The 12123-nt window shown below is 33.1% G+C and overlaps 1 pseudogene; it reads left to right on the plus strand.

The window, feature by feature from the left end:
• The first annotated feature begins 716 nt into the window (after positions 1–716).
• LOC105476738 (biogenesis of lysosome-related organelles complex 1 subunit 2-like) lies at positions 717–1085 on the plus strand (annotated as a pseudogene).
• The last annotated feature ends 11038 nt before the right edge of the window (positions 1086–12123 follow it).

Genomic DNA, 12123 nt, shown 5'->3' on the forward strand with positions numbered 1-12123 from the left:
ATTTCATGTGACCCAGCAATTTTATTACTGGGTATATACCCAAAGGAATATAAGTCATTCTATTATAAAGATACACGCACACGTATGTTCATTGCAGCACTTTTCACAATAGCAAAAACATAAAATTAACCTAAATGCTCATCAATGATAGACTGGATAAAGAAAATGTGTTATATATACACCATGGAATACCGTGCACCCATAAAATGAAATGAGATTATGTCCTTTGCAGAGACATGAATGGAGCTGGAAGCCATTATTTTCAGCAAACTAATGCAGGTACAGTAAACCAAACACCACATGTTCTCACCTATAAGTATGAGCTGAACATTGAGAACGCATGGACACATGGAACATTGAGAACACACACTGTCAGTGGAGGGCAGGCATGGGGATGGAGAGCATTAGAAAAAATAGCTAATGTGTGTTGGGCTTGATACCTTGATGATGAGTTGAAAGGTACAGTAAACTATCGTGGTACATTTTTACCTATGGAACAAGCCTGCACATCCTGCACATGTATCCCGGAACTTAAAATAAAATAAAATAATGAAAAAATCAAAAGAAAATAAAAAATGATAAAATGGAAAGAAAATAAATTTAAAAATGGAAAAAGGAAAGAAAAGCTTCTCAAGCAGCACAAAACCTGCCATGATGATGGTGCCTGAGGTGTCCTAGTGACCCGATGTGAGAAACTAACTTGAGACATTGCCACCATGGAGACACCTGAGGAAACAAAGGAGCCTGCTGAAGCTGAGATCACTGAGCTCTTCTGGGATATGTTCTCCAAAATGGACATTTATCTTACTGGAGAATTGATGACCACCAGTGAAGACTATAAGCTCCTGGAAAATGAATAAACTACTCAGCTTGAAGTATCTTGAAATAAAAGATACTGCTATAAACATTAGTAGATACTTAAAGGACTTAAGTTTAAGTTCAGTTGTATGCTGGACTGCAGCCTTATCTGCATCAGATCAATATCATTGAAGAGCAGGTAGCAGCTCTTGAGCAGACAGCTTAAAAGATAAATGCATATTTAAAAAAAAAAACTGGAAGTCAAGTACAAAAAGTTGGAGAAGTGATGAAAAACATATTTCTTTGGGACAAAGTCTTTTTTAATGTGGAAGAATGTTTTTTATAAGATGTGAATACTGAGGCTGATGAATTGTCAACTCTCCTCAAAATAAAATTATGCTGATCTTTCTAGGAAGATCTCAATGTTGAAATAAACTGTAGGACTGTGGCTACTCCTGTACCTCCTTTGAGGCAGTAACCCTTGAAAACTCACACTTACAACTGCTTATTTTTACCTGAATGCTTCATCATCTATTCAGGATAGAGACTCTCAAAGTTCAAGATACACTTGGGTGTGCCAGTAAAATCAAATAAGAGGACCTATTTTCTCTGTAGTGGTTAACACATTATTTTCCTACATGGCTGATTTTTAAGTTATTGTAAATGATTTTTTTTCTGTTAATAATACTAATATATCATTAATGAGATTCTAATTTTCTTTTAAAAAAACAAAGTAGTTATTTTGCAGCTTATAACCTTGTGAATGTTAGTAATTTACTTTCTCATAATATTGCAAATAACATAAACAGCTTAAAATAATTCCAGGCTGCATCTTTTAGGTTGAGCAGAAATAGTGAAAGGAATGTTTTGATAGCTTGGTCTATGAAATAAACAACTCTTTTCTCTTCTACGTGAGTCAGATGTTTGGAGATGGATGACATCTTGATAACTGCCCCCTTTTGGAAATGTATTAAAGACAAAGACAAGATATGTATATGTGTGCATGATTTGGGGGGGATATGGAAGTTGTCACTTATAAAATATAGCATTTTATAAAATTTTTAAAAAGGAAGAAATGCTTCTCTACCCTGCAGTCAAAAAATATTTTTATTAGTATATTTTTTAGATATTTCAAAGTTTTACTTTTTCTATTTCAGACTTGATCCATCTGGAATTGATTTTCAATATACAGAGAAAGATATCCCTTTTTGCATATGAACTATCATATCATTTTAAAATTGAAAACATTTTTTTATATTTGTGATGTACAACACTATGTTTTGATACATGTATGCATTGTGGAATGGCTAAGTCAAGCTAATCAACATGCATATTATTTCTACACTTATTTATTTATGAGTTATACTTAACAATAATTTTATAATCCCAGCACTATCTACAAGGTATCCCTTCTTTTTCCTGTTGATCAGCAATGTCTGCTCCAACACATATCATCTTCATATAGGCAAGCATTTTTTTCTGGCTTTCTATTTGATTCCCTCATTCATTTGTCTATACCAGCACCAAGCCTACACTGGTAGAATTATTATAGTTTAAGAATGTACTGATACACACTAGATCTAGTCCCCTGACCAGGCAGTTCTTCAAGAGTATTTTGGCTACTATTTAACCTTTGTTGTTCCATACAAACTTTAGAATCAGCTCATCAAGTTCCATGAAAAATGTTTTTTAAATCTTTACTGGGATTTGACTCTATTTTGCATTTTATAGATCTGTAGATGAATTGGGGAAAAAATCAATATCTTTGTAATATTTAATATTCAAATCCACAAACTTTTTATATCTATTTATTTAGGTATTCTTTAATGTCTCTTAGTAAAGTTTTATAATTTATACACAAAGATATTGCACATATTTCATTAGATTTAGATACTCTCTATTTCTGTTGCTATTAAGAGTAGTGTATTTTTAAATTATATTTCATAACCGTTTGTTGCTGGTATATAGAAATGTAGTTCACTTTATATTCTCCTACTCAGAGACAATCAAATAAAATACATAACAGAAGAAAGTTTGGGAAATTCACACAAAAAAGTGAAAATCCAACAACATTCTTCTAGCAAAGATTCAAAGAAAAAAATCAATAGAATTAGAAAATACTTTAAAGTGAATAATAATGAAAATACAACATGCCAAAACTTACAGGATGCAAGTAAAGCAATGCTTAGAAGTAAATTTATAGCTATAAATGCCTATATTAGAAATGAAAAAAATCTGAATTCGATAACCTTCCACCTGAAGACACTAGGAAAAGAAAAGCAAAATAAATCAAGCAGAGAAGGAAATTATAAAGATTAGAGCAGAAATTCATGAAATAGAGAATTTAAAAACTATAGAGAACATCAATGAAACCAAAAGCTGGTTCTTTGAAAGATCAACACAACTGATAAATGTTGAAAGAGAAGAGAGAAGACTTAAATTACCAATATCAGGAATAAAAAGTGAGACATTACTATGAACCATATGCACAAAAATGTTTTTAAAGAAATACTATAAGCAATTTGTTCCAACAAATTCGGTAATGTAGACAAAATTATCAAACTCCTAGATGTACAGAAACTGCCAAAACTGAGTCAAGAATAAATTGAAAATGTGAACATCTCTTAAAAATAAAGAGACTGAGTAGTGGTAATATTTTTTTTTTCCAAAATAAAAGCCCAGTACCATATGGTTTCCCTGGTGAATTCTACCAAATGTTTCATAAACTCTTCCAAGAATATAAAAAGAGGAAGCACTTTTTAACTCATTCTATGAGAGCACTACATTACCCAGAGACCAAAGCCAGGCAAAACCGTCTAAAGGAAACTACAGACCGATATCCCTTATAAATACAAATGCAAAAATCATTAACAATATATTAGCAACTGAATTTAGCAGTATATAAAAAGGATCATACACCATAATTAAGTAGAATTTATCCCAGGAATGCAATGTTAATTCAGCATACAAAAATCAATCTATGTAATACACTTTATTAATAGAATAATACACTGACCATCTCATGAGATGTAGAAAAGTCATTTGACAAAATCTAACAACATTTCATGAAAATAACACTTAACAACTAATTATAAAAGATAACATCCTAAATTTGATGAGGCACACCTATGAAAAACCCACATCTACTATCATACTTAATAGTGAAAGATTGAAAGTGTTCTCCTAAGATAAAGAACAAGAAAAGGATGTCTTCTCTCACCACTTCTATTCAAAACTGTACTAGAGGCTACAGCCAAGGAAATTTGGCAAATACAAAGCCTCCAGACTTGAAAGCAATGAGTAAAAGTACATTCTTTCACAAATGACATGATTTGTATTTTGGAAATCCTAAGGAATCCATACACAAAATTATTAGAGCTAATAAACTAGCTGAGCAAGCAGTATAAAAGACCAATATTCAAAATTTAGTTATATTCATGCACTAGCAATGAACAATACAAAAATAAAACTATATATAGTTGTTTACACTTGATAAACTATAGTTTTTATAGTTTTATAGTTCATGTTTGAAATGAAACTATATAAAAATGTATATATATATGAAACTAATGGAGAGTTTCATATATGTATATAAAGTAAAGTTTCATATATCTATTTATATACAAATAATGGAAACTAATGGAAAGTCATATTATTATTAGTTTCATATATAGTAATATATTATTATTAGTTTAATATGTCTATTATATATAGCTCATAAATAGTCATATACTATTAGTTTCACATATATATGAAACTAATGGAAAGAAAATTTCATTTACAATAATATCAATAGTATCAAAAATAATAACATTCTGAGGAATAAATTTAACAAAAGAAGTGCAAGGTATAGACAAAAAATTATAAAACATTATTAGAGAAATTAAAGAATACTTATATTACCAAAATCAGAAATAAAAAATTCTGCATAAATGGAAAGACATCCTGTATTCATGAATGGAAAAATTTAATATTGTTAAGATGGCAATACTCTCCAAATTTTGATCTACTGATTCGATGCAATCCCTATAAAAATCCCAACTGCATTTTTTAAATAGATTGACAAGACAGTTCTAAAATTCATATGATAATACAAGGGATCCTGAACACCTGAAGCAATCTTGGGAAAGAACAAAGTTAGAGGACTCATATTCTTCATTTCTAATCTTGCTGCAAAGCTACAGTACTTAAGAATTCATGGCAATGGCATAGGGATAGACACACAGATCTAAGAAATAAAATTTAGAGTCCACTTCTGTGATACAAGAAGGAGGGACTAGATGACATTCACAATCCTCTCTAGCCTAATCATTCAGTGGTACAAATGGTACACACATATCCCCTTTGGCATACCAGGACCCACGTCCCTTTCCTTTTAGCACCCAACCTCCTTGTAAAACAGCAACAACAATAACAAAAACTGTGAGGAGCATCCTGACTAGGCTGCTCTGCTTCCTGCTCCATGGTAGCCCCCTTGGTACCTGTAACCAAGGCTAGCCTCCCAGGCTTATTTTGATCCAGGGAGCACCCATGAGCCTTAAGTTGAAACCCTTTTTTGTCAAGTTACCCAAAATCAGTTTCTGTCACTGTCAAAGAAATGCTTTAACTGATAAATAAGCCGTTTCCATACCCTGAATATAAAGATACCCCTTCTTTAATATGGAACTCTTGTCCTATTCATCACCTTTGTTTTCCTCACTTCTGCTCTTTTTGCTTATCATTTACTAAGGTCCCTTCCCTCTCTTCCCTTTTCTAAAGGAGGAAAACAAAGAGGTGATAAATCCAGGATAAACAAAACTATTTACAAGTATAGCCTTAAAGATAGCCACTGCAAAAGAAATAAAACCCCAGAACTGTATTGTTTGAATTAGATTGTGTTCATTTAACTGCTCTTTATGAGCTGGATGCCAGGCACTGTGCTAGCATGGGGGAACAAAAATGAATAAAAAATAAGCACATAAGCCTTTCCTGGAGCAGTTCACAGTCTAGCCTCACTAGACAGATTAAAATTGAAGTTACTTGGCAGTATAGTATCCTCATGTTTTATGATATTTTGATTTTGCCTTATGTGTATTTGACACTTTAATATAAAGATATTAAAAAAGTCTCACTTTATAAGCAAAAAGGGTTGAGAGTCCACATATAAATCCTTACATTTAGGGTCAATAGATTTTCTTTTTTTATTATTATACTTTAAGTTCTAGGGTACATGTGCATAACGTGCAGGTTTGTTACATATGTATACGTGTGCCATGTTGGTGTGCTGCACCCATCAACTCGTCAGCACCCATCAACTCATCATTTACATCAAGTATAACTCCAAATGCAATCCCTCCCCCTTCCACCCTCTCCCTTCCCCATAATAAGCCCCGGTGTGTGATGTTCCCCTTCCCGAGTCCAAGGGATCTCATTGTTCAGTTCCCACCTATGAGTGAGAACATGCGGTGTTTGGTTTTCTGTTCTTGCGAAAGTTTGCTGAGAATGATGGTTACCAGCTGCATCCATGTCCCTACAAAGGACACAAACTCATCCTTTTGTATGGCTGCATAGTATTCCATGGTGTATATGTGCCACATTTTCTTAATCCAATCTGTCACTGATGGACATTTGGGTTGATTCCAAGTCTTTGCTATTGTGAATAGTGCCGCAATAAACATACGTGTGCATGTGTCTTTATAGCAGCATGATTAATAATCCTTTGGGTATATACCCAGCAATGGGATGGCTGGGTCATATGGTACTTCTAGTTCTAGATCCTTGAAAAATCGCCATACTGTTTTCCATAATGGTTGAACTAGTTTACAATCCCACCAACAGTGTAGAAGTGTTCCTATTTCTCTACATCCTCTCTAGCACCTGTTGTTTGCTGACTTTTTAATGATTGCCATTCTAACTGGTGTGAGATGGTATCTCATTGTGGTTTTGATTTGCATTTCTCTGATGGCCAGTGATGATGAGCATTTTTTCATGTGTCTGTAGGCTGTATGAATGTCTTCTTTTGAGAAATGTCTGTTCATATCCTTTGCCCACTTTTTGATGGAGTTGTTTGCTTTTTTCTCGTAAATTTGTTTGAGTTCTTTGTAGGCTTTGGATATTAGCCCTTTGTCAGATGAGTAGATTGAAAAAATTTTCTCCCATTCTGTAGGTTGCCTGTTCACTCTGGTGGTAGTTTCTTTTGCTGTGCAGAAGCTCTTTAGTTTAATTAGATCCGATTTGTCAATTTTGGCTTTTGTTGCCATTGCTTTTGGTGTTTTAGACATGAAGTCCTTGCCCATGCCTATGTCCTTGGAAGTTCTGGCTAGGGCAATCAGGCAAGAGAAAGAAATCAAGGGTATTCAGTTAGGAAAAGAAGAAATCAAATTGTCCCTCTTTGCAGATGACATGATTGTATATTTAGAAAACCCCATCATCTCAGCCCAAAATCTCCTTAAGCTGATCAGCAACTTCAGCAAAGTATCAGGATAAAAAATTAATGTGCAAAAATTACAAGCATTCTTATACACCAGTAACAGACAAACAGAGAGCCAAATCATGAATGAACTTCCATTCACAATTGCTTCAAAGACAACAAAATACCTAGGAATCCAACTTACAAGGGATGTAAAGGACCTCTTCAAGGAGAACTACAAACCACTGCTCAGTGAAATAAAAGAGGACACAAACAAATGGAAGAACATACCATGCTCATGGATAGGAAGAATCAATATTGTGAAAATGGCCATACTGCCCAAGGTCATTTATAGATTCAATGTCATCCCCATCAAGCTACCAATGAGTTTCTTCACAGAATTGGAAAAAACTGCTTTAAACTTCATATGGAACCAAAAAAGAGCCCGCATTGCCAAGACAATCCTAAGCAAAAAGAATAAAGCTGGAGAAATCATGCTACCTGACTTGAAACTATACTACAAGGCTACAGTAACCAAAACAGCATGGTACTGGTACCAAAACAGAGATATAGACCAATGGAACAGAACAGAGTCCTCAGAAATAATACCACACATCTACAGCCATCTGATCTTTGATAAACCTCAGAAAAACAAGAAATGGGGAAAGGATTCCCTATTTAATAAATGGTTCTGGGAAAATTGGTTAGCCATAAGTAGAAAGCTGAAACTGGATCCTTTCCTTACTCCTTATACAAAAATTGATTCAAGATGGATTAGAGACTTAAATGCTAGACGTAATACCATAAAAACTTTAGAAGAAAAGCTAGGTAATACCATTCAGGACATAGGCATGGGCAAGGACTTCATGTCTAAAACATCAATTGATTTTTAATAAGGAAACCAAGAAATTCAACTGAGGAAAAAAGGGATAATCATCTTTTCCACAAATTATGCTGGGAAAGCTTGATAGTCCATGCAAAGAAATGAAGTCAGATCTGTACCTCACACAAAGTATGAAAATTAACCCAGGATTGATCAGAGAGCTAAATGTGAGAGCTGAAAATATAAAACTTTACATAGTTGTAAAACTTTATGAGATATGATCCCCAAAACACAAAGAAAGAAAGAAAAATTAGGTAAACTGGACTTTAAAAAATTAAAGCTTTTGTGCTTCAAAGATACCTTAAAATTAAAATGATAGCCCACAAATGGGAGAAATTATTTACAATAAAATATTTGAATAAAAGACAACTAATTCAAATTGGAACTCTTTGGAGAGTTTTCCTCAACAAAATACATTTGTTAAATACTTGATATGTCTGAATTTCTTGAAGGATTGAGATGAATGGTGAATAACTTGGGTTGGACTAGTAATAAGCACATAGAAAACTAATAAATGAGATAATTATTAACGTCAAGAAAATTAGAGTTATACAGTAAAAGAAAAGTAATCATAGTTTTCTCTGTGGTTCAGTTAGTGAATAGCTTTACCTGAACGTAATAATGTCAACATTGCGTATCTATATTACCAAAATTACAATTTAGTCATGTGGTATTAGGAAGCTACCTGTGTGTGACTGAGGGTGGAGAATGGTGATGGTGAAAGAGAAAAATCCTCATCTTTGTTGGAGGGAATTCAATAGATAATCCCTACATATAAAAAATAAATGATTGATCACTTCTTTCTTACTTAGATAGATGGAGATATATTTAAAAAAGAATAATCTAAGAAAGTTGAAAATGACTGTTTCCAGGGAGTGGGAAGTGGTTCATGTGGGGACAAGTAAGGGACTGTTGTTTTCTTAATGAGCCTTGTAAAATTATTTGTCTCTTTGTGTTCCCATATAATTTTGATAAAAATTAAAACTAAATTTATAAAAAGAGATAAAAATCATTGGAGATATACGTGATTTTGAAGATGCTAGAGAACAATGTTATGGGAATTGAAGCCGATCTTTTTCTGTTAAGTAGAAAATTAAGTAATTTTCTTAGAGTGAAAAGGGTAGAGGGGTATGGATGATGACACTTCCGAAAAGTTGCTGTAGAGAAAAGGAAAGGTGCCCAGTGAAAGATTTTGAACATCACTGATGGCCTAGCTGAGACTGGAGCTAATGTAATGGAATATGAGTATAGCCTGGGAGCTGAAGCAGAGTATACAAAATGAACAAGTGGGTTTTATTTGTTTGTTAGTTTTTTGTTTTCAAGGTTGGGAATTTACACTACAAGGTTAAGAGACTGAAGGAATGGACGGTGCCTGTGAGAGGGCAATTGAAGCTTTTGCCCCTGAGGTCTGGGCTGGGTAGGGAAGAAAATAAAGCAAAATTGGAATCTGGATAGCCTAAGAGAATAGGTAGTGATTGAAGGAAAAAAAAGATACACACACACACACACACACACACACACACACACACAGAGCATCTCCCAGGAAAAAAGTGGCAGATTTTGAACCAGATTCCAAATATGACAGCACATGTGAGACAGTGATCTAGATATTTATAGGTGACAGTAGTCAGGATGGGAAGAAGTTGGTAATATTGGAAGGAAGGAGAGGAGAACTAAGAATAATAGAGTAAATTGGCTCAGATTGCAGTTTGAGGATTGTGGCTCTGCTGATGTTATAAATAAAATCCAATCAGGACAGTCTCCCAACCCTGTTGATAATCCTGGTTCCCCATGATCTTATAAGAATAGAGTGAAGGAGGAGCAATTTTTGGAATTGAAAATAAAATGTACAGAATCAAATGAAAGAAATAGGATTAGTACAATATTTGTATGCTAGAATTTGAGTATACCGTTGTATGTCTTGATTTTCTATTTTTAATTTGAAAATTAAATTTGAAACTTTATGCACATGTACCCTAGAACTTAAAGTATAATAATAAAAAATAAATAAATAAATAATTATATAATTATTTAAAAAAAGAAACTTTTGACTATATAAATATATTTTTTTCTTTGACACATGAAATTTGTATTTATTATTTTACTATTATAATTATATTTTGGGGGTACCGTGTGATTTTGATACATGTGTGCAATGTGTAGTAAATAAAGGAGAACAATTAGCATATCTATTACCTCAAATCTTATCATTTTTTCTGTTAGTAACATTCAAAATTCTCCCTTCTTGAAATTTTTAAAAATACAATAAATTGTTGTTTGCTATAGTTACCCTACAGTGCTATAGGGCACTGGAGCTTATTCCCTCTATCTAGCTGTAATTTTGTATCTATTAACTAATCGTTTTCTATCCCCTTCTTCCCTCCTCTTCTGAGCCTCTAGTAACAACTATTCTACTCTCCATTTTTTGTAACAACTTTTTTCAGCTTCCATATATGAGTGGGAACATGTGATATTTAGCTTTCTGTACCCGACTTATTTCACTTAACATAATTTCCTCCCGTCTTATCCATGTTGCTGCAAATAACAGAATTCCATTCTTTATTATGGCCTTTTTATGTTTAATAAAATAAATTTATTAAACAATTAATTTCATTGTTTATATATATCAATTTTTTTCCCATTTATCTGTTGATGGACACTTAGTTGGATTCCATATTTTGGGTAGTCTGAGTAGTGCTGCAAGAAACATGAAAGTGCAGTTATCTTCTGGACATACTGATTTCCTTTCCTTTGGATATATACCCAGAGTTGGGATTTCTGGATTGCATGGTAGTTATATTTTTAACTCTTTGAGGAATCTTCATGTTGTTTTCCATAATGGTTTTATTAATTTACATTCTCACCCACAGTGTACAAGAATTTCCTTTCCTTTGTATTATGATCAGCATTTGTTATTTTTTGTCGATTTGATACAAGCCATTTAAAAAGAGGTGAGATGATGTCTCACTGTGGTTTTGATTTGCATTTTTCTGATAATTAGTGATGTTGAGCAGCTTTTCATATATTTGTTGGTCATTTGCATGCCTTCTTTTGAGAAATGTCTGTTCAAAGTCTATGCCTATATTTTACTCAGATTATTTCTTATTGCTGAATTGTTTGAGTTCCTTGTATATTCTGTATATTAATCCCTTATCAGGTGAATAGATTGAAAATATTTTCTCCCATTCTTCAGGTAGTCTATTCACTCTGCTGATTATTCCTTTTGCTATGCAGAAGCTTTTGAGTTTGCTATAATTCCATTTGTCTATTTTTGTTTTTGTTGCTTGTACTTTTGAGGTCTCAACCATAAAATCATTTCCCAGATCAATGTACTGGATAATTTCCCCTGTATTTTCTAGTAGTTTTAAAGTTTGGGATCTCACATTTAAATTTTTAATTCATTTTGAGTTGATTTTTTGTATATGGTGAGAGATAGTAATCTAGCTTTATTCTTCTGCATGTGGTTATCCAGTTTTCCCAGCACTATTTATTGAAGAGTGTGTTCTTTTCACAGTGTATATTCCTGACACCTTTGTCAGAAATCAGTTGGCTGTAAATATGTGGATTTATTTAGGGGTTCCCTATTCCATTCCATTAGGCTGTGTGTCTTTTTTTATGCCAGTAGCATGTTGTCTTTATTGATGTAGATTTATACTATATTTTGAAGTCAGATAGTGTGATGCCTCCAGCTTTGTTCTTTTTCCTCAGAATTGCTTTGGCTATTCAGGGTTATTGCAATTTCATACACATTTTAGGATTCTTTATTATATTTCTCTGAAGAATGTCATTGATATTTTGAATATAGTTTCATTGAATCTGTAGATTACTTTGGATTGTACGATCAGTTTAACAATATGTATTTCTCCAATCCAGAAACATAGCATGTTTTTTCAGGGTTTTTTGTCTGTATCTTCAATTTTTTTCATCTGTGTCTTATAGTTTTCATTATAGAGATTTTCACACCCTTGGTTAAATTTATTCCATTTATTCCTAGTTATTTTTTATTGGTATTATAAATGGAATTGCTTTCTTGATTTCTTTTTCAACTAGTTCA

This window comes from Macaca nemestrina, chromosome X (assembly GCF_043159975.1).
Source record: "Macaca nemestrina isolate mMacNem1 chromosome X, mMacNem.hap1, whole genome shotgun sequence".
Lineage (NCBI taxonomy): Eukaryota > Metazoa > Chordata > Mammalia > Primates > Cercopithecidae > Macaca > Macaca nemestrina.